The 24,492-nt window shown below is 40.9% G+C and overlaps 1 pseudogene; it reads right to left on the minus strand.

The window, feature by feature from the left end:
• Positions 1–12,375: 12,375 nt before the first annotated feature.
• LOC118596541 lies at positions 12,376–24,457 on the minus strand (annotated as a pseudogene).
• Positions 24,458–24,492: the final 35 nt, after the last annotated feature.

Here is a 24,492-nt window from a genome sequence, read left to right on the forward strand (position 1 = left end):
ACAGCTTGGTAATGGCATAAAATCCAACATGTGGACCAATGGAATCAAATTGAAGACCTTGACATTAATCTACACACCTATGAACATATAATTTGGTGGCTGGTGGCCAGGTCCATCTTACAGGCATCTGTGGGGAGATGCATCTCTGCACTGTTGTGGCATGAGACTAGGAAGCCCAGTTCAGCCCAGTCCCACCTGGAAGCAGACTTGTTTCATAGAATAATCACTCAGAGCTGGGCAGTGGTAGCTCATGCCTTTAATCCCAGCACTTGGGAGGCAGAATCAGGCAAATCTCTGTAAGTTTGAGGCCAGCCTGGGCTACCAAGTGAGTTCCAGGAAAGGCACAAAGATACACAGAGAAATCCTATCTCGGAAAAAAAAAAAACCACTCAGAAACTTAATAATAATTACAAACTGTTTGGTCTATGGCTCAGGTTTACTGCTAGCTAGCTATTACATCTTAAATAAACCCATTTCTATTCACCTCTATATCGATACATGTCTTGTGGCTTTATCTGTGTTTTATTACATCCTGTTCCCCTGGCAGCTTTCAGTGTCTCCCCAACTCTGCCTTTCTTTTTTCTGTATCTCTCTTGGATTTCCCACCTGGCTATATCATGTGTTGCCATAGGCCAAAACAGCTTCTATATTAATCAATAGTAGCAACATATATTCACAGCATAGAGAAAGACCATCCTATAGCATCCAAGTGGATCAATGACCTCAACACAAATCTAGTTACACTAAACCTGATAGAAGAGAAAAAGTGGGAAGTAGCCTTGAACACATTGGCACAAGAGACGACTTTCTGAATATAACATTCATAGCACAGATGCTGGAATCAACAATTAATAAATGAGACCTCTTAAAACTGCAAAGCTTTTGTGAGGCAAAGGATACCATCAATAAGACAAAACAACAGCCCACAGAATTGGAAAAGATCTTCATCAGCTCCACATCTAACAGAGGGCTGATCTCCAATATATAAAGAACTCAAGAAACAGAAATCAAAATACCAAATAATCCAATTAAAAATGGGGTACATATTTAAACATAGAATTCTCAACAGAAGAATCTCAAATGGCCAAGATACACTTAATGAATTATTCAATATCCTTAGCTGTTAGGGAAATGAAAATCAAAATGACTCTGAGATACCATCTTTCACCTGTCATACTGGCTAAGAACAAAAACACTGACAGCCTACATTAAAGAGGATGTCCATGTAAGGGGAACACTCCTACACTGATGGTGTGAGTGCAAACTTGTACAGCCACTTTGGAAATTTGTATAGTATGATGGTTTCTCAGATGATTAGGAATAATCTTCCTCAAGACCCAGAAGTACCACTCTTGGTCATATACGCAAAAGATGCTCAATCATACCACAAGGATACTTGCTCAACTATGTTCACAGTAGCATCATTCATAACAGTCAGAACCTATAAACAATTTATAGGCCCTCAACTGAAGAATAGATAAAGGAATTGTGGTACATTTACAAAATGGGGTATTACTCAGTAGTTAAAAAAATGACATCATGAAATTTGGAGGCAAATGGATAAAATTAGAAAAAAAAATCCTGAGTGGTATAACCCAGACACAGAAAAACGTGGTATGTACTCATTCATTAGTGGATATTAGACGTAAAGCAAGAGATACTAAGGCTACAATCCACAGCCCCAGAGATGGTAAAAAGGAGGACACTAAGAGGGATGCATGGATTTCCGTGGGAGGAGGAAACAGATGATATCTCCTGGGTAAACTAGGGGAAGGGTAGGGTAGAAGAGAGGAGATAGGGGATAGGGACATGAGGGATGAGGATGGTTGAGTTGGGGGTGGGACAGAGGAGGAGAGTAATGAAAGAGATATCTTGATAGAAGGAGCTATTATGGGGTTAAGGAGGTGCCAGGGAAACTCCCAGGAATCCACAAGGGTGACCTCTGTTAAGACTCCTTGAAATAATGGAGAGGGTGCCTAAACTGGCCTTCTCCTGTAATCAGATTGGTAGCTACTCTAATTGTCATCATAGAACCTTCATTCAGTAACTGATGGAAGCAGATGAAAAAATCCACAGCCAAGCACAAGGCCAAGCTCCTGGAGTCTAGCTGAAGAGAAAGAGGATTATATAAGCAGAGGGGATGTCAAGATCATGACAGGGAAATTCACAGACAGCTGACCTGAGCTAGCTGGAGCTCATGGACTCTGGATTCACAGCTAGGGAGCCTGCACAGGATGGACCTAGGCCCTCTCCATGTAGATGAAGTTGTGTAACTTAGTCTGTTTGTGGGGCCCCTATCAGTGGAATCAGTACCTGTCCCTGGCATATGAGCTGGCTTTTTAGAACCTATTACCCATTCTGGGATGCCTCGCTCAGCCTTGATGCAGGGGGAGGAGCTTGGTCCTGTCTCAACTTGATATGCCATGCTTTGTTGACTCTCATGGGAGGCCTTTCCTGTTCTGAATGGAGATGAAGGAGAAGTGGTGGTGGGGCTAGAAGGGAGATAGGGGAGAGAACAGGAGGAGAGGAGGAGGGGAAATTGGTTGGTATGTAAAACAAATTTTAAAAATTTAATTAAAAAGAATATTTTTATAGGTTAGTATGGACTGGGAGGTCCACACCAGCTGTTGAGAAATATGAATATCAGCAGAGGAATGTGCAGCATAACCAGTGGAATATAGTTTTCCCACTACTCCTGTTATTATGTTTTATTCCAGGAGTCATTTATAGTAATAGTGAGATAGTTATTTAGGTTTTGAAACAGGAACGACATCCTTAGGGCAGTCCATTGACCCAATCCTGAAGGGAAAAACATCAGTGATAGGTGCTGGGTTGAGGATTGGGGAGGTGAACAGTTGCAAGACAGGCCTGTAATATAACAAAGACTGTGATTATAGTAGCAGAGAGTAGGCTTGGGGGAGAGGCATATGGCTTGGGCAGTGGCCACCAGATTATGGATGTCCTTTCAGGAGATGTTCTTGTTCTGCACTCAGTGAGAGGCAGGTCATATTTCTGGTTGGTAGGGTGATGTCAGACATTTTTGGCTGGACCCAAATAGGCCTTGATTGGAACTTTCTGTGGAGAAAAACAAAAACACTTTCTTTTTTGAGAGGGTGTCAGGTCTCTTTGATATTTTATCCATGGGGTAATGCCATCTTACCAAAAAGGGAGGATATTTGGAGGTTTTTTTTAATGTTGTTCTTTTTGTTTTTAGGTTGAGCCTTTAGAGTTTGTTGGGTTTTGTTTTGGTTTTGGTTTTGGGTTTTTTATGATCCTTTGTCCCTGGGGATTGTAAGGAATCCCTAATAGGCAATCTCCCATTGTGGGCAGAAGGCCCTGAATTGGGAGCTAGTAAAGGTGGGGCCATTGTTAGCTTTTTGTTAAATTTAGGCAGGGTATGTGAACCATACCTTATAACAAATAGGGACTGAGGGATACTGGGAGAACCTGGCAATCAGGTCTAGCTTTGATATGTTAAATAGGCACCTCAGCCTCTTTTCCCAGGTTTGAAACAGATAAACATTAGGGACAGAAAATAAAGTTTAAAATTGACTGTTATTAAAATTTTAAATACTGACCAAGACGGATTAGTTTACAGTAGGATCTAATAACCATCAGGCTAATGATACTCTGATAGGAACTATCATTTAGTTATTATATTAATGATGTAAGAGGCAATAGTAATTAAGAGAAAGCAGAAAGGCCAAAGGCTTTGTGCAGAACAATAACTCTTTTTTATCATATTATTGAATAATTTTAATGAATCTGCCTGTTGATAAGTTTGAACCCATTTTGTATGTATGTGTGTGTGTGTGTGTGTGTGTGTGTGTGTGTGTGTGTGTGTACCAGTTAGCATTATAGGTAGTCATTGTGTCCCCTATGTCAGGGAGTTTTCTTTTGACTTAGTCTTATCTAGCAATTGTTATGGGGGCAGGGATGATGTACTCTCTTCTGTTAGCTGCTTTCAGCTGAACTGGGGCATAGGTTGTCAGTGCCCAGGAAGATTGAAAGGTTTGTCAAAGGTTGGGCAATGGGGCATTTATAGAAACATTTGATTATCTACTCTAGGTGAAGGGACAGGGAACATTCATAATATTGGCTGGACTGGTTCACATCAGTTTTTAGCAAGTGCAGAGCTCAGCAGCTTGTAGTTTACAGGTTCTATCTGGGTGGTGATAATCAGTCAAGTAGAAATCTGTTAAGATAGAAGTTAAAATTTGGAGTTTAAGAAAAGTCTTACACTTGGAACCCTTTTTGCTTGATTTGTTGACAGATGGATTCAAGCCTTATGACTCTCATTCCTTGAAGCTTATATAAATTTCAGTTTACCAAAGGAGATAAAAGTTTTAGATATATTAACATTTATTGAAATCCACACTGTAGAGAAGTCAGTTAATTGGTGCCTGCAAAACAGCTGGAACAGATTTAAATACCTTGGGGTCATAGAAATATTCATTTGGTTAAAAACCATGAATATTTTTCCTATGTCCAGAGGCTCAGATAAAGGTTGGAAAAAGCTGTCTTTAGTGTGATGAGAAGCACCTTTAAGTCTATATTTAGAGGACAAACAAAGGAAACTTAAATTCCTGAGCTTGTGACTAAACAATAAGTAGTCAGTGTTTTCAGAACGAGATTAATAGCTTGTTAGAACTCCATTGGTTAATGTTAAATGTCTGAAATTTTGAAATCTTAACATAATAATAGCATAGAAGGGAAAAGAAATTTGAAACATTTTATATACCTTAAGTCATCTTTATTTTTGGTTGTGAGCCTAGCCTTTAACGGCTGAGCTATCCCTCCAACCCTTAAGTCATCTTTATAACTTTACAAATTGTACTCATCTATTTATTTGAAAACATCCCTTTAGATACTTACTACCCAGATCTTAATGTTCTCAGACTTCTGTAACTTGCATTTACACACCTTAATATATCTTCTTAGACTGTAAAACATTTTTATAGATCCTCAAAACTTAAGGTTTAAACTTTACACCTTTTTAAAAATCTAATCATTTACCAGGAGACACAGATGGTTGATTATTGAGAACAGTCGTTGTAGAATGAGTTCCTTTAAATAATAGAATAGTAAAAAGTTACATTGAAATCTGTTTTGTAGGTTTATCTCTATTCTGAGTCTGGTAACAAGGTACACTGTATCTAGACTTAGTAGGAGCTCTAGGAGAATGAGGCCTGAGACCTGAATTTTACTCACAAAGAGAACTGAGAAGGAAGCTGAAGTTTTGGGAAAAGAAATAGATGCTTGTTGTTGTTAAAGCTACTTATTTATCAAGATTATATAATAATAAAATCTTTCATGAACTTAAAATGTCTTAACAGTAAATATTTTTAAAAGCTGTTTCTTAAAATGTGTCTCACATTTTTGTAATTTAAATGTAAAGTTTTGAAAGTTCCTCTTAAGATCTTTCAAAAATAAAGTACCCTTTTTTATTTACTTCAAGAGGAAAAAACGGAGCACAACCATAATCCACAGGAAGTAAAAGCAAGTTCTAATAGTGTATAATATTTATTATTTTATATTTGAGACTTATTTATAAATCTTATTTTTAGGACAAGACAGGAATTATCACACAAAAGTCCATCCTAATATACAAATATCTTGAAGAGCTGTTGTTGTCTCCTTGATAGGCCCGTCACCTTTAAATGTATGGTGGTGAAGTCACATGACATTTATCTTCTCCAACCCCATCAAAAATGGCAACCACCCATGTGGCTGTCTAGAGATGGCAGCAAGCCACATGTTGCTTATATGCCAGAATGGGATCATGGCACACATCTCTTTAAGATTACCTATGCATTGATTTTTAACTATCAACATATGTTACTAATTAACCCTTTTTATAGATTTAACTGATTTTTAATGAAATTCAATGAAATGAACTTATAAATATTGAAGTGTAGAATGTTTATACAAACAAGTATTTTTTTTTTTTTTTTTTTTTTTTGGCAGTTCTGTTTTGCTCTCTGTGCCGTGAAATTTAATCTGACACAGGGCATAAACATGCTTGAATCTACAGGAGGGAAGAGCCAGACCCCAACTCTAGAAACAGGTTTTTAATAAAATAGAACACCAAAAAACATCTAAACTTTTGCTGGACACACAAGAATGCACAAACAAACTTTCTAATGATACAGATTTCTCAAGAAATAGACAAACAAAAACTTCCCATGGGAAGGATAGTTTGTTACAAGTTATATAGATTTTTAAACCATGCCTGATAGGCAAATCCTGAGATAAGAGTTAACAGCATAACTTTAAAATACAGAGAAAAGACTTTTAGTGTCTTTTAGGCTTCTGCAGACAAGATCATAGCTCCTGGGAGAGGGAAGGGAGCAGAAAAAGAGATCTCCACATGGAACTTCAGGCTGTAGGAGCCAGCCTAGCACACACATGTATGGGAGAGAAGCAGCAGTTGCAGGTCCTACAGGGAGGGTGGCTGCCCTGCACCATGAAAGGAACAGCAATTCTGACAGGAAATGAACCCCTTGTGGAGGGGAAAACATCTGTATGGGTGGAGCACCAATGGGGGGGAGGCTGAGAGCACTGTGTGGATTCTGGCTTCCTCATTTCATTTCAGCAAGCACTCCTGCTGGGGAGTATCTGCATGCATGCTGCAAAGGCAGCAGCTTTAGATGTTGCAGGGAGGGGTAGGAGCCTCTCCATTTCTGACTCCCATGTTGTAACAAACATACCGACATGAAATTTATGTAGTTTAGGGAGAGAGAGAGAACATAGAGAAATAAGCTAGTTTTGGAGCAAAGAAAAAGGAGTGGAACGTGGAGAATTACTTTTTATTTTTTGATCACTCATACCATGCCTCAGCAGTAGTGACCTGTGACCCTGCCCATGCTATAGTGGCAGCCCTCAGCAGGTGGCTATGACACCCCCCATTGCCCACCCCTCACTAATAATGGGACTCTTCAGTATTCTATGGGCACTACAAGGAAGTTTATTGCCTACTTCAGAATGCTCTGAGTACACCAAGGGGAGTCTATTGCCCAGTTCTGGATGCTTTGGAAATTGTATGAAACTCTATTGCCCTTATCTGGATGCTCTGGGTGTTTCCCAGACATTTGCATGGGGACTTATCACTTTCTTCTGAATATTTTGGGTACTGCATCATTCCCATCTGCTCTCTGAAAGTACTGCATCACATCTAATCACCCTATTCTGCATGCTTTCCATGGTGGTGTGAATGAGTATTGTAGCTAGAGTTTTCCTGTTATATCTACAGAGTATATCTTGTATAGCATCATAGATTCAAATATATGGTTACCAGGGAATGGCATTATTTGAAAAAATTAGGAGATATGGCCTTGTTGGAGGAGTTGTTCCACTGGAGGTTACAAACAGCCCATTTGAAGCACAGAGCCCTTCTGTCAGTTGATCTGGGTATAGATAGAATTTTTAAGTTACTTCTCCAGGACCGTGTCTGATGCCCTGCTGCTGTTTTACACCATGACTATAATGGACTAAACCTCTGAAACTGTAAGGAAGCACCAATTAAATCTTTTTTTTTATAAGAATTGCCATGGTCATGGTGTTTCTTCAGAGCAATGCAAAACTGTATAAGACATGTGGGTACTGCACAGAGATCTATTACCCTCTTCTGAATGTTTTGGTACTATGTAGGGTTCTATTGCCTTCTTCTGGGAACTTTGGGTACTGCATGTGGATCTATTGCAGATGGCAGTGAATGGAGAGCAATCACTATTTCCAGATTTTTTTTTCCTCCAAGGAGATCTCTTGCCCTTTTCTGGGTTCTTTGAATACTGCATGGGGCTCAAGTGGTCTCTTCTGGGTACACTGATTACTATAAGTTAATCTATCACCATCTTCTGCCTTTTTGTCTTACTGCACAGGGCTCTATCACACTCTTCTAGGTGTTTCGTGTACTTCTGGGGACCTCTCGCCTGCTTTTGGTTTCTTTGCATACTGCATGGAGATTTAAATGGGGATCTATCACCTCCATTTAGATGCTTTGGATATTGCAAAGGATTCTATTGTTGACTTCTGGATGCTTTGGGTACTGCATGGGGATGTGCATGGAAATTTATTGCCCTCTTCTGAATATGCCTTGAGTTCGAGTTCCTGTCCTGACTTCCTTCAATAATTAACAGTGATATGGAAATGTAAGGCAAATAAACCCTTTCTTCCCCAACTTGCTTTTTGGTCATGGTATTTCAAAGCAACAACTAACTAACTAAGATAGGAATGGAGAAACTATCGCCCTTTTCTGCCTGCTTTGGGTTCAGGAAGGGAATCAATGACAATCTTCTGTTTGCTGAAGCTACTACATGGGAAGCTATTATCTTATGCTGGATACTTTGGAAAGGAATGGGGATCTATTACACTCTTGTGGCATGTTTTGTGTACTGTATGAGGTTCAGCAGAAGGACCTTGTAGATGTAACCGTCTTGTTAAATAAGAAACACAGAGCCAGTTGCAGAGTTAAAAACCAAGAGGTCAGAGCAATAGCTGAGAGCCTTACCCTTCACTGCTTCTGCTGTCTTTCCTCTCCGCAAGAGACCTACTTTTGTGTGTCCTGTCTTTTTTATAGACTTTCTGTACTGCTTTCTCATTGGTTGTAAACCCAGCCACATGACCTCCTCGTCACTGCCTGTCTGTACAGACCTTCAGGTCTTCTATGGTTGGTATTGAGATTAAAGGCATGTGTCTGCCATTCTGGCTGTGTCCTTGAACACACAGAGATCTGCCTAGCTCTGCCTCCCAAGTACTGGGATTAAAGGCATGCACCACCACCGCCCAGCTTCTGCTATGGCTTGCTCTGACCCCAAGGCAACTTTATTAATATACAAATAAAATCACATTTCAATACCAATAAAATATCACTATAGGACCTATTGCCTTTTCTGGTTTCTTTGCATAGTGCATAGGGATGTATTGCCCACATCTGGTCATTGAAGCAAATGGCTAGATAGCTATCATCCTCCTCTGGATATTTTGGGTACTGCATGCATATATACAACAGAATGCAAATCTCCATTCACTCAGTATGGGGCTGTGGACTCATGTGGCCTAGGTTTGAAGGGCCAGAATATACAGGCAGCTGCCATGGCTGGGCAGATCTATTTGTACTTCAATACAAATTAGCCAGCTACAGACTGACACCAGTGCCTCTGACATAGATGTTGGAATGATTAGAATATGGTAGCCCATTGTGAATATATTAGGCATGAAGAGTAATGTAAGAACTGGGGAGACACCTTACTCATTCAGCTACCCTCCCAGTGTTGCCTAGATAAGAAGGAAGTGTTCAACTAGGCACAATGATACATTTCTGTTATCCCAGAATTGCCGATGTGAAGGGTGGAGGGTCAGTAGGCCAAGGTCAGTCTCCACTATATACATAGTTGGAGGCTACATGAAACTCTGCCTGAAAAATAAATAAGTAAATAAATAAATAGAAATTTAAAAATAAATTAAAGTGACTCTACTGACCAATGGCTACCACAAGGGCTGTGTCCATCCAGGCCAGAATAATGTGACAAGGAGAGGTGGGGCTGGGTCCTGGAGGAAGCATGCACATGGGTTGAAGGAGTGTGAGCAGTGGTGCAGAGGAAGATTGATGTGGATATGTGGGTGAAGCAGATGTGTGGCTGATTTACATGCCCATTGGTGGGCCAAGTATCAGAATCTCAGGTCTGAGTACTATGGAGTGGGGTGCTGGGGGGAAGTCACAAATTCTTTATAACAGACAGGGTAAGGCAGAGCATATCTGCTGTCTCAGAAGTCAGGAGGCTCTGACTTTTGGGGAAGTCTGGGCTACAGAGGAATACCATGTCTCAAAAAATGCAGTAAAGACTGTTGAGATGTCTCAGTAGATAAAAACACTTTACTGCCAAACCTGATGAGTTGAGTGTGACCCACATGGTAGAACTAGAGAGCCCACTCTTGAAAGTTGTCCTCTAAACTCCACATGCAGGTTGTGTCTTGCAAACACACAGATAAAGTAGTAGTTGGTATGGGATATGATTACACTGTGAAACTTTGAGATTGTAGATCAGGGGCAGAGCCAGCAACTAGTTGACAGAAATTAGCCACAGAGAGGACAGGGAAGCCAGGAAGACAGATAGAGCACAGGAAGGAGAAGGGAGGTACTTAGAGATTTGCAGTCTTTTTTGGTTTGGAATAAGTAGAAAGATGCTTCCCTTGCTGGGTCTCCATCCCAAAAGGAAGGTCAGTTGGTTGCTTCTTGGCTTCTCTGATCTAGTAGGTTTTCACCCCAACATCTGACACTTGAGTAAATAGAATTGGTAAATAGAATGATAGAGACTTTGTTAAAACCTACTTTTGGCAGCAGCCGCTGAGCAAGTGCCCATGGGACTTGAAATTCTGGCAGTCTGCAATCTGAGAGTCTGGATGCTGACTGTGGGGCCATGGGGCACAGATAGTAGTTGAAATATCAGAAGATTTAGGTGTGGATCCTAATTCAACAGAAAAATATTTGCCAAATTTTTGTTTTTTAAATGCAGGGTTTCACTGTGTACACAAAATAAAATCAATCTTAGAGAAAAAAAAAAAAGAGGAGAAGGTGAGGAGATAACTTAGTGTGCAATGTGTGTAAGCATGCAGACCTGAGTTTGATGCCCAGACCTGACATATAGGCCAGGCAGATCCTGGTGACTTGATGGTTGGCCGGCTTTAAAAAAAAAAAGGCAAGTTCCAGGTTCAGGGAGAGACCCTGTCTTAGTTAGGGTTTCTATTGCTATAAAGAGACACTATGACCAAAGCAACTCTTATAAAGGAAGGGAAACATTTAATTGGGGTTGGCTTACAGTTTTAGAAGTCTAGTCCATTATCGTCATGATTGGAAGCATGGTAATGTGCAGGAAGACATAGTGCTGGATAAGGGAGATGAGAGTTCTACATCTTGACCTGCAGGCAGCAGACAAAGACTGTGCTACCCTGGACATAGCTTATGAGCATATGAGACCTCAAAGCCTACCTCCACATTGACACATTTCCTCTAACAAGGCCTCTTAATAGTGCCACTCCCTATGGGCCAAGCTTTCAAACACATGAGTTTATAGGGGCCATTCCTATTCAAACTACCACAGACCCTGTCTCAAGAGGAGGGCACATGTTGGTGTGATCACATGCCTGGTAAAGGAGCAGGGATAGACTCATTCTCTGAATCTCACCCTCGTGGGTGTAGCAGAAGGATAGATCTTGTTTTTAAATCCAATCTGTTATTCTGTGTTTTGAGGGGGGATTTGACACCCTTAATATTGAGAGTTACCACTCTGGCCTCCACAGGTACCCACACACATGTCAATATGTGTATACACATAAGAAAGTTTCAAATTAAAACATCATTTTAGATGTAATCCCAGATAGTAAGTAGACTTTAACATTGTGCCTACTAAAAAGACATCACTATCTTTGTTTTATGAGAGAGTGGCTCCCTAATAATTCAAGCTGTATTTGAACTCATGATGTACCTTAAGCTCAACTGAAGCTCAAGATCCTCTTGAATCTACCTTAGTCCCACATCCAGCATCTCAGCAGTTCCTAGAGTGAAGGAAAGTGTGGGGCCTGAGAGGCAAGGAGCTGACATATGAGCACCCATGTAACTGACCACTAAAAGGGTGACTGACCAGAGGTCATGCTAGTGATGCCACAAAGCAGATTATAAATTTTCACAAACTCTTCAACTAGCCAAGAGGGGCATGATCTGCCATATTGGAAAGAACAACCTCTTTAAAAAAACCATGATCCAACTTTGCTCAGTTGTTGCTGAAGGAAAATTTTCAGTGACTAAGCCACTGGTAACTTGCCCAGGAGCCAGTAAACAACCCCCATCCATGTAGGCAACTGAAATAAAATACAACAAAAGACATGAAAATAGAATAGAAAAGATATGCTGAGAAGATGATTCCAGAAGTATTGGGGTTCCAGAAGGAACAAGAGGAGCATGAGAGAGGAACAGGTTGTGTATAATCAAAATGCATGTGCACATGTGTGGGATTGCCAAAATGCTGGCCTGGTTTACTACCCATACTCACTGCATCAGGGCTCCTGTCTGAGAATTTAGAATTTAAGGAACACAGCAGCAATTAAAATTCACTTTGCCATTGCTTTTGATACAAGGTCTCACTGTACACATGCTGCTCTAGAACCCACAGCAATAATCCTAAAATAGCCCTCCTTTAAAAAGCAAAGGACTGGTATGTACCTCCTCTGGCCATCTCTCATAGACCTTAAGGACTCACCAGGCTCTTCCCTCTTCTGTTGCCCCAATTATCCAGGTCCTAAGTGCTATCATTTATACTGGATTCACCTTTCTTTCTCCTCATGTGGCTCAACCCTCACTTATCTTGCAACCCCCCTCACCTCACTGATATCAAAACAGCAGGGCCCACATCTCCCTTCTTCTGAGACTGGTCTTGAGGATGCCAGTCATTGATAGGGAACAGCGTAGCTTTGGGCTTGGAGATGCTGAAGAGGAAGATGGCTCAGAGTGTGTCCTTCTCTAGAAGTCTATCACCCTTCCCTCTAAAGAACCCATAAAGACTCATTAAAGAAAACCTGGGCTTGAGCCTTCATAGAGAGTAGAAAAGAGGCCATGTTGCTTTATGAGTTGTTCAGATTCTTCCTATAGGACAGAGGTAAGAGTGAAGCAGTTTGAGAGAATCCCCAGGCACCAGGCCCTGATACCTGCCTCATCCTCCCTTCTTCCATTCTTAGCTTAATCTCAGACAAGGTCCAGTCACTCCCAACCATGAAAACAAGCTGGATGGCTTTCTTTGTGCCTTGGGGATGAGGAACAGGAAACTGAAGGCCACCAAGAGCTGTGAAACAGGGAGGGCAAAGGGGCTGTTAGTTGGGGTGTTTAGCTATGTGTGGGCAGCAAGACGCTGTCCTGTGTTCTCTCCCAGGCGTTCCTTTTCCACCTCTAATTTATACTGGTGCCTGCCTTCATTGGGTTGCCCAGGTCAATCATCAGCTTTTAGCTCTGGTTCAAAGCTAAGTAGTCAAAGTTCAGGCTAGAGAAGTTCTGGGGACAAGTGGGCACAGGTCAGTCAGGTTTTGGTACCCCTCTTAAGGGGATCACCACTGCAGCCCCACTTAAGAGTCTCTTTCAGAGCCAGGCATGGTAGTGCACGCCTTTAATCCTAGCACTCAGGAGGCATAGGCAGGTGGATCTCTCTGAGTTCAAAGCCAGACTGGTCTACAGAGTGAATTCCAGGATAGCCAAAGATACACAGAGAAACCCTGTCTCAAAAAACAAAACAAAACAAAACAAAACAGGGTTCCTCCTCATCCCTGGGTGTCTGAGAAGTCCTGAGTACTCAGCCTTCAGAGGGGCTATGACCCAAAGTTTAGCCCCATAGGTGCCACTCTCATCTGTATTTTGGGCATGGAACATCAGGTTCAGTGAGTTGTTGTCACCCAGATACACATGTGTCTTCCCCTAGAGGGGACAAATGAATTTACAAACCAGGGAAATGGGGAATGGTAATAACACAGAGGGCCCTAGTTCAAGCAGACATAAGGCAACATGGAAGTACTGCATTTAATTTGTCTAGAGCCAGAGAAACAAGTGCTCCCTACTGACGAAGATAAAATCCAGAGATGCTCACAGACCTCACAAGGCCACTCATCTAGGGTGTCCCTGACTCTGTCATGTGACAGTCTCATTCACCAACACATATCCAACTGTAGGTCAGGTACACAGATAGTCTCACTGCCTTTAGAGGGGTCCTGCCATCCCTTTCCCAGAGCCCTACCTCAGGTTCCAGGCCTGTCTTCCCATGTTCTTTCCTTTCCTTGTCCTCTATTCAACTCTTGCTCTGGTAGTGTAAAACTGACCAGAGGTTCATCATGACTTTCATGGGCACTTTGGGTCCAAGTAGAAGTTGAGAACAATGTGCACTGGAAAGAATAGGGCCAGGCGAGAGAAGTGGGGAGTGCACAGAATCAGGTACTCTGGGGCCTCAGTAGCCCTCCTTTTAAGTCTCCCTTCTCCCACTATTTGCTCAGTGCTAAAATCTGACAATCCTCATTGCTCTATAGGCGTAGGCACTTAGTGTCTGGCTCTTCTGATGGAAGGCCTTTTTCTTTAGCCTCCCAAGAATCCCAAGCCCTTTGGGGGAACCTCCCAGACATATACACAGACAGAGACACAAACACACACACTGCTGAAGTCTTTTGTTCTATGAGGCCATCCCCCCAAGGCCAGGCTACCCCCACCTGCAGGCTTTACCCTGAAGTAGATCTTTATCTCACTGCAGTCCTCCTGAATCCTGTTCTGGATAAGTATGGTCGGGGTAAGAGTGTCCTGCTTGGAGGCCAGGAACAGCATCTACCAGATCACTCTCTTTTGCTGCTGCCAGTCCAGTTGGAGTTATATCTCTAAGCCTAGAGTCAGGAAACATGGCATGAGTCTGCCTTTAGTATCTGCTGGACTCAACCCTTCCATTCCACCTTGCACTTTACCACACTCAAGCAGTCTCCCTCACCAATAGAGTTGGGGATGTATTTTCTAGAGGCTTTGAGGCAGAAGCCAAAGTTGACATTGGAGAAAGACCAAGGAGAAAGTGCTGAGTGTTATTCCCAGATCACAGGGATCCCCAAAAGACCACCACAGAGACTGAATCCCATAAGTAAAAGCAAGGAGCCTTTATTTCAAGCTGGGAATTTGGTCTTTCTGTCTGTCCAATGCAGCAGTGAGATCAGAGAGTCCCAAGCCCACACAGGGTAGAATTTTTATAACAGCAAAGTTTGGGATGAGGTGATTTCTTGGTTCCTGATTGGCTGACATTTGTCTACAGGTATCTATAAAAGGGAGATAGGTTTGTGCTAGGCTCAGGGAAATCTGGTGATATTATCTAATCTTATATAATGTTTGGGTTGGAAAGTTTGGATGTCAGGTACTTCCCCTTATATGCTGGCCCATCCCTTGGTGGAACCCTGGGTGGTGTCAGCTTATGACTTTTCCTGGATCCAGGTGTTGCCTGTCAGTAAGCCTGTCACAGCAGCTGTGTCTGGGCCCCAAAGCCTGCCATGGCAGCTGTGTGGTCAAGCTGTTTGGGCCCCTCACATTCCCTCCCTTCACATGTACCAAAAAAAAAAAAAAAAAAAAAAAAAAAAAAAAAAAAAAAAAAAGGCTGTTTCTTTTCAATACCTTTACAAGAAAAAGACAGAGAAAGATTTGCTTTCACAGTGCCTACTTATAATAATTCTCAAATGGTTAACAGATATCAATGGCGGGTCCTCCCACAGGGAATGTTAAATAGCCCAAGCCTGTGCCAATATTTTGTACAATACTCACTGGAAGTGATACATAAAAAAATTTCCTAAATCTATAATTTATCATTGTATGGATGATATTTTACTAGCTGACTCAAAAGCAGATACTTTAGAAAGAATGTTTGAAAAAGTAAAGAAAAATTTTGCCTTGTTGAGGATTACAAATTGCTCCTGAAAAAATACAAAGAGGAGATTCTATTAATTATTTAGGTTATAAAATAGGTCTACAAAAATTAGACCCCAAAAGGTGCAATTAGGAGAGATCAATTACAGACTCTTAATGACTTTCAAAGATTATTTGGAGACATTTATCATCTACAAACTATTGTTGGGGTAAAAAATGATGAACTGAGAAATCTGTTCAAAACTTTAGAATGTGACAAGGACTTAAATAGTCCAAGGGAATTATCACCTGAAGCTGAGAAAGAATTGGCTTTGGTAGAAAAGAAGGCACAGGAAGGACATGTGGATCGTGTTGATCCAAAGCTGGATTGCATTTTGGTTATTTTACCCTCTAGGCATTCTCCTATAGGAACTTTAATGCAGAGGGAAGATATTATATTTTGGGCCTGGAGGGATGGCTCAGAGTTTAAGAGCACTGACTGCTCTTCCAGAGGTCCTGAGTTCAAGTCCCAACAACCACATGGTGGCTTACAACCATCTGTAATGAGATCTGACACTCTCTTCTGTATACATAATAAATAAACAAATCTTTAAAAAGGAAATGGATATTTTTACCAAATAAACAGAGTAAAAAAATTTTTTTAAATATGCGGAAAAGATCTCTGACTTGATTTTGAAAGGAAAATTGAGACTTTGTCAATTAGCAGGAATAGACCCAGCAGAAATTGTTGTACCTTTAACTAAAGAGGACATTGAAAAATTATGGACAGAAAGTGAACCTTGGTAAAGAGCTTGAGGTAATTTTTTGGGAGATGTTAATAGCAAATATCCCAAAAGCAATAGAATTGATCTTATAAAGAGAGTTGATTGGATGTTGCCTCGAATTGTACCAGAAAAACCCATATCTGGAGTTTGAACATTTTATACAGATGCCAACAAACAAGGAAAGGTAGGTTACAAATCAGAATATTTAAGTAAAGTGGTTCAAAGTCCTTATAATTCAGTTCAAAAATCAGAATTGTATGCTATTCTGTTGGTATTAATGGATTTTTAAGAACCTCTCAACATAGTTACTGACTCTCACTGCAGAATTCATCACTGATGAGTCAGAATTAACTTCACTATTTATTCAATGACAAGATATATAATCAGGAATAGGAAGCATCCTTTTTATATAATTCACATCTATCCCATACAGGTCTGCCAGGGCCTCTAGCACAAGGTAATGATGAGATTGATAAATTATTGATAGGAAATGTGCTGTAGGCCTCAGAATTTCACAAAAAAAACCCATCATGTCTATAGTAAAAGTTTAAAAAAGGATTTTTCCATAACCTGGCAACAAGCCAAGGAAATTGTAAGGAACTGTCCTGCCTGTTCCTTTTACAATCAGACACCATTACCAGTTGGATGTAACCCAGAGGGTACTCAGAGGAATGAAATCTGGCAGATGGATGTGTTTCACTTTGCAGAATTCGGAAAATTGAAATATGTACACCATATCATTGATACTTATTCAGGATTTCAATAGAAAAAGCTGATTCTGTAGTCATGCATTTGCTAGACGTTATGGCCATCATTGGTATACCTGTACAAATTAAAACTGACACATGCTCCAGAATATGTTTCTGATAAAATGAAACCAGTCATTGCTCTTTACAATATAAAGCATATTACAAGTATACCACATAATCCTACAGGCCAAGCAGTAATGGAAAGATCAAACAGAACTCTAGAGGATATGCTAAATAAACAGAAAGGGGTAACAACTCCCCCCCCCAAAATAGAAGCGCATAATGCTCTTTGAATTACTCTCAATGCTAATGAGAAAGGGACAACAGCTGCAGAGAGACATTAGATAATAGAAAAACACCATGAAATTAAATCAGCCTATTTACTTTAAGGACATGCTGACTTCAGAATGGAAACCAGGATACGTGTTTTGTTGGAAGCGAGGTTTTGCTTTTGTTTCTACAGGAGAAGATAAGCTGTTGATACCATCAAAATTGATTAAGGTTCAATTTGAACAAGAAAGACCTCTTAATTACAAGAGGTGATAGTTCATCAACCAGCATGACCATCCAATTTAAACTAACTTATACCATTAACACATGCCTTTCCATTTAATCAGATATTTCCCCAAGGGAACCTCCCCAATGTTAGTCTTGGGGAAAGGTTTTTGTTTTTGTCTTTTAGGAGAATGAAGGCTAAGTAATCTGAAGAACACTGAACAAATGAGACATCTGAAGAAAAAGGACAAATTATCTAGAAAAAAGTCCCAAGAAAAAGAGTAGAATGGCCTATTGGTATATCATCTAGACAATTTCATGTCTTCCTAAATGTTTGTATCTGCTCTTATCTAAAAACATTTAACACAAATGGTGTTCTTGTAGTCCCAGTTCAATTAAAAATTAAAACTGGCTTTGGAGTTGGAAGATGGCTCTCTCCTTCTTTAAACCCAAGTATGTTGTTAAAAGGAAAATGCAAGCTCCCTGTATCATGCCAGAAGAAAGAGCCATCTTCTGATATGAGACAGGAGAAAAAAATTAAGGGACTGTTCTATTGCTACTAATCTCAATTCTTTGATTCTCTTCTGATTCTTTAATGTTTTCTTAAAGTATGAATTTTATAGCAACATTTATAAGATTTATATATATATTAAACTTTGTTAAGATATTAATGGTCACATAGAGTACTAACTAATTCTAGAAAAGAGGCTTCAGTTAGCTGCCTATACATGTCTTTGTGTTCGAGTCTCTATCAGTTTTCTGCAGGAAATCATGACCAGGCCTAACATCAAATTTGAAGTCTCCAGGAAGAAGTTGGGGCCCCAGAACAACAAGAATTCCACGTGGACAATAATAATACCACTAAGCTGACAAACATCATCTACAGATCAGCTTTGGACTACAAACTGCTCAGAGCAGTTTTGAGATGGCTAGCTGAGATGATCCAGTTTCAGACTACTTGAATAAGGACTTGAGATAAGCCCTGAACTTTGGCATTATGCACAGACTGGACAACAAAGGATATAGCTTCCTTTCCCAGAATTTGACAATTAACCCAAATTTTTCTTTTTGGAATAAAGACTACTTTGCTCATAACCATCAGAAAGCAGTTTTGAAAACACAATGCCTACATTCCCAAAGAGGTGGGTGGTTTTTGGTCTTTTAATGGGTTTTGGGTCTGGAATAATTTTCATTGTTTAGGTGGGTCAGTTACAAGTTGTTGTTAGGGTTAGAAAAAGGGCTAAGCAAAGGAGATTAGATTTAATGTTCTTGTTTTATATATATATATACACATATAAAATTATAGAATAGAGGGTAATTATTGAATCTACTCTGAAAAGTAAAGAGAAGATATAGATATGATATAGATAAAAAGATAGATTATTAAATCTACTTTTAAAAGACAATTACTAGTTTTAAATACTTTACAGTACATTGGATTTTTGTACATTGTATGTTAGAAAATGCTATATGTATAGTTCTAATTTTGTTCAAGATATTGTACTTAAATACAGTTTATTTAACAATGTAATGCATTTTGCTAATCCTTGAATGTTAATATTACCAACTATTAGGATATAAAGAAATGAAAGTTAGTAGTTAGAAATTACACTCGAACTTGTAGTCATATTAGGTATGTTTTCAAGGTCAAGCAGATATATTTTAGATAGTCATCTTCAAACCCTTCTGAGATCTACAGAATATGGCATTTAAAGTGTTTTAATACTTAGAAATTTTTTTCTTTTTTTTAATGACTATGAGACATGTTGGCTCCTGGCAGCACCCATCTACTTCAGAGAAGATAAGGGCATTGAAGAAACTGCATATAGAGTAAACTTTCATTGTGGCAAAAGTTAGCCCCTGGACAACAAATTATCCTCGAATCAACTGCTGACAAACAGGACAAAATGGACAGACAAGACACAAAACAAAGGATTACCAATTCTTGCCAAGACAAGTGTGGTTGTGGCTTTAGCAACATGTGTTCTCTGAGGCCAGGACAATATGGCACCATCCCTGAAGTGGCCTTTGCAATCTAGAAAAGGTACAGTGTCCCTTTCTTTGAAGGCAGCTGAACAAGGAGTGGGCCAATGGCTTCTGGTGTGCAGTGGAACAATAGCTGAAACAGTTACTCTTGAAATAGTAACTAAGCTGACAGAATCTAACCTCTCAATGGTAAACTGGCATTTAATAAAAGAGATGAAGCCAAGAAGAATGGATAGCTGAATTCCCAAAACATCAACAATTTCCAGAATTTAAAATCTTGAATCATGACAGGACACTAGTGGAATTCAGATGTTTCTGGTACATGGACTACTCTCACCAAATGTGAGGTTGAACTGTAGACCTTGTGTACATCCTCCTTCAAAAATAAATCTGTCAGATATGCTAAGCAAATAGACTGAAGATGATGCCCCAATGTTTCGGAGAAATCTTGAGTGACTGTCCAGGCAGCTGGCTGTTTCTGTCAACTCACAATATTTTTAGAAGCTGCTTGCATGCACTTCCTGTTTTTTTAGGTAATATTATTTTCTTCTTGGGTCTCTGAGGGAGTTGAAGATTTAGATAGTTATAGTTACAGTTAGTTGAAGATTAGATAGTTATAGTTTTCCTTGTTAAGAATTTCAGAAAACAAGTCATTAAAGAGGTGTAAGTATATAAATTTGAAAGACATTGTTATATAGTTCTCTGTTAGTAATGTAAGTTAGGATAGAAAGTGAATCAGGTACATTTTGGACTTACCAAAATAGGATAGATAATGGAATATTTTCTTTAAGTTTGTCAAATACAAATCAACTAGACATTGTTTAGGTATTTATTGCTTGTATATATTGTTTATAGTTATTGTACTTATTGTATATAGTTTTTCTTATATTACTTATAACTATTTTTCTTTTTTATTAGAATAGAAGGGGGAAATATGGTGATATTTTATTTGTGCTGAAATGTGATTTTTTTTGTATGTTAATAAATAAAATTACCTGGAGATCAGAGACCATAGCCATTAAGCAGAAGTCTGGCAGTGGTAGCACACACCCTTAATCTAATCACATGGCAGGCAGAGTCTGTGTGTGGTCAGGGACACAGCCAAACAAGGTAACCTGAACTTTTAATCCCAGTACCACCATAGAGACCTGCAGGTCTGTATGAACAGGCAGTGATAAGGAAGTCATGTGGTTGGGTCTAGAGCCAATGAGAAGGCAGAACAGAGGCAATAAAAAGACAGGTCACATAGGAAATGGTCTCTCTCTCCGGGGAAGAATGGCAGTGAGTAGTAAGCTAAAGGCTATTTGATAGTGCTCTGATCTCTTGGGCTTTTAACTCTGTATTTGGCTCTTTATTTCTTATTTAATAAGACCATTTGGAATTTTGTCTACAAATAGGAGAGAGGGATGAGTTGGGGCCTGGCCCATGAACAGGGACTAGAGGCTAGCATTGCATACATAGCCTGCCTTCTAGATCTCATCCTGCTCTATTTAACTAGACTCCCTTCAGAATTCTAGCTCTGCCACCTGGGTGATCTTTTTTTTTTTTTTTTTTTTTTTTTTTTTTTTTTTGTGTGTGTGTGTGTGTGTGTGTGTGTGTGTGTGTGTGTAGCTGAGGATCGAACCCAGGCCTTGTGCTTACTAGGCAAGCACTCTACCACTGAGCTAAATCCCAACCCCTGGGTGATTCTTAAATTACAAAGTTTAGCTGCCAGAACAAGGTATATTCTTGTCTATCAAAAGGCAACCCATTTATTATGAATATTTGGTGTTATCCTGTTATGCCCAGATCATGTCCCCAAAGACCCAGGGTGTCCAGAATGCAAAAGCAAGGTTTATTTCCGTTTCAAGCCACGTGGCAGGGAACTCATCCCAAACACTCACTCCTAAGGAGGCAGAGAACCATGTAGAGGGGGAAAAGAGACAGGCACTTTTCTGAAGAGTAAAGAGAACCAGCATGACCAAGGAGAAGGGAAGAACACAGAGGTAATGTAAATGGTAAGGCAAAACTCTTGAGCCAGGAGTAGAGAGCAAATAGGGATAGAGGGAGAAGAAACAGAGGATGAAGATGAGGTAGGAAGTATAAGAGCTTAGTTGTTAGCAGGACTTCGAGGGAACAATAAAGAGAAGAAAAAGAGGAACTGAGTGTCAGGATAGGATGGAACTGAAGCTATGGAGACAGGGTTTCATTCCAGAGAAATAAAGTAGACAGATAAGGAGTTTGGTGTATCTAGATTTATTTTTGTCCTGAATGCCTGACAGAGCTGTAGCTGAATAGATGGCATTTTGTCTTAGAGAAATAAAGTTAACAGACATAAGAGCGTAGTATTTGTAGATTTTTTTCCCTCAGATATCCCATGCCAGATTTAGTAAAATCCCCGGACCCTGAGTAATCAATACAGAAATACATGTGATAACTCTAAATTTGCATCAACACTGTACCAATGTGAATCATCTGAAGCTAGCAGTAGGTTTTTCTTTTTCTTCTTTCTTTTTCTTTTTAACCAATAATAATTTGTAACCAACTCCTCTAAATGATGACAAATATTTATAATCCATCAGGTCTGAATGATCAAAGCAGCCCTGGCTACAGCATTATAACACAGCCACCGTAGCTTAGCAACCACAGACAGTTACTCTCCACCCTTGCAGCCACTCTCCACCCTTGCAGCCAAACCTCAGTCAGGTTTGGCAGGCAGTTTCCAGAGCAGGTCATGGGAGCTCCACCCACCAGCATGGGAGGGGACAAAAGATTGTTATTAACCCCAGATTCTCAAGTGCACTAGATCGGCAGACTGGAAATGACTCCCCGCCCTGGCCGAGTCATTCTGGGGGAGGGGATGACAAGTGAGGTCCCATCAGTCAGGCCTGGGGACCCAGAGACAGAAAGAGACCCCTGCAAAGGCGAGGAATGGCAGAATGAAACCAGGAGAGACTGGCTGCCTCTCCACACTGCCAGTATTGAGCGCAACCCCGCCCCCTGCGAGAGCTACAGAGGCTGCAGATCTCTTCAGCCCACCAAGTACAAGCCCATCCTGCAGCGTGCCCTTGTGGCCTGCTTCTGCCACTCCTGCCACAGGCAGGAGAGTGGTGACAGTTCTATTTTGCAGTAGCGACTTGCTCTGTCCCAGTTCAACCAGTGGAACCTCTGTCTCTTCTGCTGGCCATTGGGCCCCAAAGGCTGTTCATGTACAGTTTTTATCATGTACAGAGTTACAACATATACACAAGCCCAGGCATAAAGCATGCATACTTGTTGCCACGGTACTCACACACTCATATAGGCAGGACATTCCAACAGAAAGGCAAACAAAACTTTTCCTAGGGAAACACCAACTCAGAATTCCTAAAATAAGAGTCTACCATTTTCATAAGTTAGGAAAAGAACAAAATTACAACACTCAAGACAACAAAACAGCTCTCCTGGCACCCAGAGACAAAACCAAAAGGAAGACCCCAGCCTCATGCTGGTCCTGCAGGAGCAACCAGCATCATCTATACAAATCAAATTCAAATACAAATCAACCAAAGGGATCCAAACCCCTTCAAAGGACCATTTGCAGGCACTTTCAAATTTTGGGCTCACTTACAAAAGAATATCCAAAAAGCCAACTTACAAAAGGATAACAAAATAGAAAGACACAAAATGAAAGTAGACACAGAAAATTTACCTGTGTTGCCTGTCACAGAAGCTGGGTCTGGGCCCCTAAGCCTGTCATGGCAGCTGTGTGGTCAAGCTGTTTTGGGCCCCTGAGTGTAACTAGAACTGGCCTACTACCTGCCTCAGAAAGACCCAGACTTTTTGTTTGAGTCAAAGACACCACTATTTGTCCCTTCCTGAGGCACACCTGCTACCCTACCTCCCACGCCCCCTCTCCCTCCTCCTCCAACCTCCTTCCTTCCAGCCCCCCACTTCCACCTACCCACACCCCAGATCTCTGCAGGCTCCTGGCTCCACTCACCAGGACATGGGGTTTCCTTCCAGGCTGCAGCTGTGTTGAACATAGAGGGCAAGATGGTGAGAGATGGCTGGCAGATATAATGGGGCAACCCCTGCTGAGAGTGAATATAGGTTAAATAGAATTAAGGCACCCGGAGGGCTGAGCATCCTCCCAGGACTCCAAATTCCTTTGCACTGATGTTCCCAGTCTTAGTTCTAAAAGCCCATTTCTAGTTCCCCAGGCTGCTTTAGTCTCCCTGAGTTATACCTGTACACCAGAGCCTTGTCCATAACGAAGGACCCAAGATTAGACTGAAAAAAGACAAGATACCACCCTTTAGAGCAAGCCCCAAATCAGGATCGCAGCTTCCTCATTCCATGGCTCTAGGCCTGAGCCAAGGATTGTGCCATCTGGTGGTACCTACCTAGAATTGCACCCTAGAGCCTAAATTCTAAAATGAAAGGGGCAATGGACACAACTTACTAGGGTATCCAGACAGATCTAGGCCTTTTCAAACAGCAGAATGAAAGAAGTCTGGAGTATAGCCAGCTGCCCACAGGGGCTGCAACACCTGGGAAGGCTTAGTGCACAGTACTCGTAGGCCTCAGGCAAATATATAAAATATCTGTTGGGTATTCCCACCGAAGGGAGCCCCAAAGGTGACATCTGCAGGATATAATACTCATCAGATTAGGAGTCCAGGAGTCTAAATACCTACCTTAAAATCTCAGAATCCTGTTTTTAACCAACCTGTCAATTCCTATCCTAATCCCTGGGTAGTTTAGCTGACAGAACCCTCCTACTAAATTCCTGTCCAACCACCTCTCCCCCTGACACACACTCAGCCTCAGCCCCCTGGGCCATGACACTTACTATGGTAGACAACTTGGTCCAAGTTTCCCAAGGATGCCAAGGAGCTGCCAAATCAGCCAAACTTATCTTGGGCTGAGGGTAAGGGCGCATGTTGGTTCTATGCCAGCAGGTGCTCCAGGTAGATGTAAACCCTGCCCACCTCCGGAGGTCTCCAATGAGCTATCTGCTCTATGATCAGGGGTGCCCTTACCAGCAGGTCATCAAGCCTGGAGAAAAGGACAGACTGAAGCATCTTGATACTTTTGTCTTGCCACAATTTACTACCCT

Source organism: Onychomys torridus, chromosome 15 (assembly GCF_903995425.1).
Source record: "Onychomys torridus chromosome 15, mOncTor1.1, whole genome shotgun sequence".
NCBI lineage: Eukaryota > Metazoa > Chordata > Mammalia > Rodentia > Cricetidae > Onychomys > Onychomys torridus.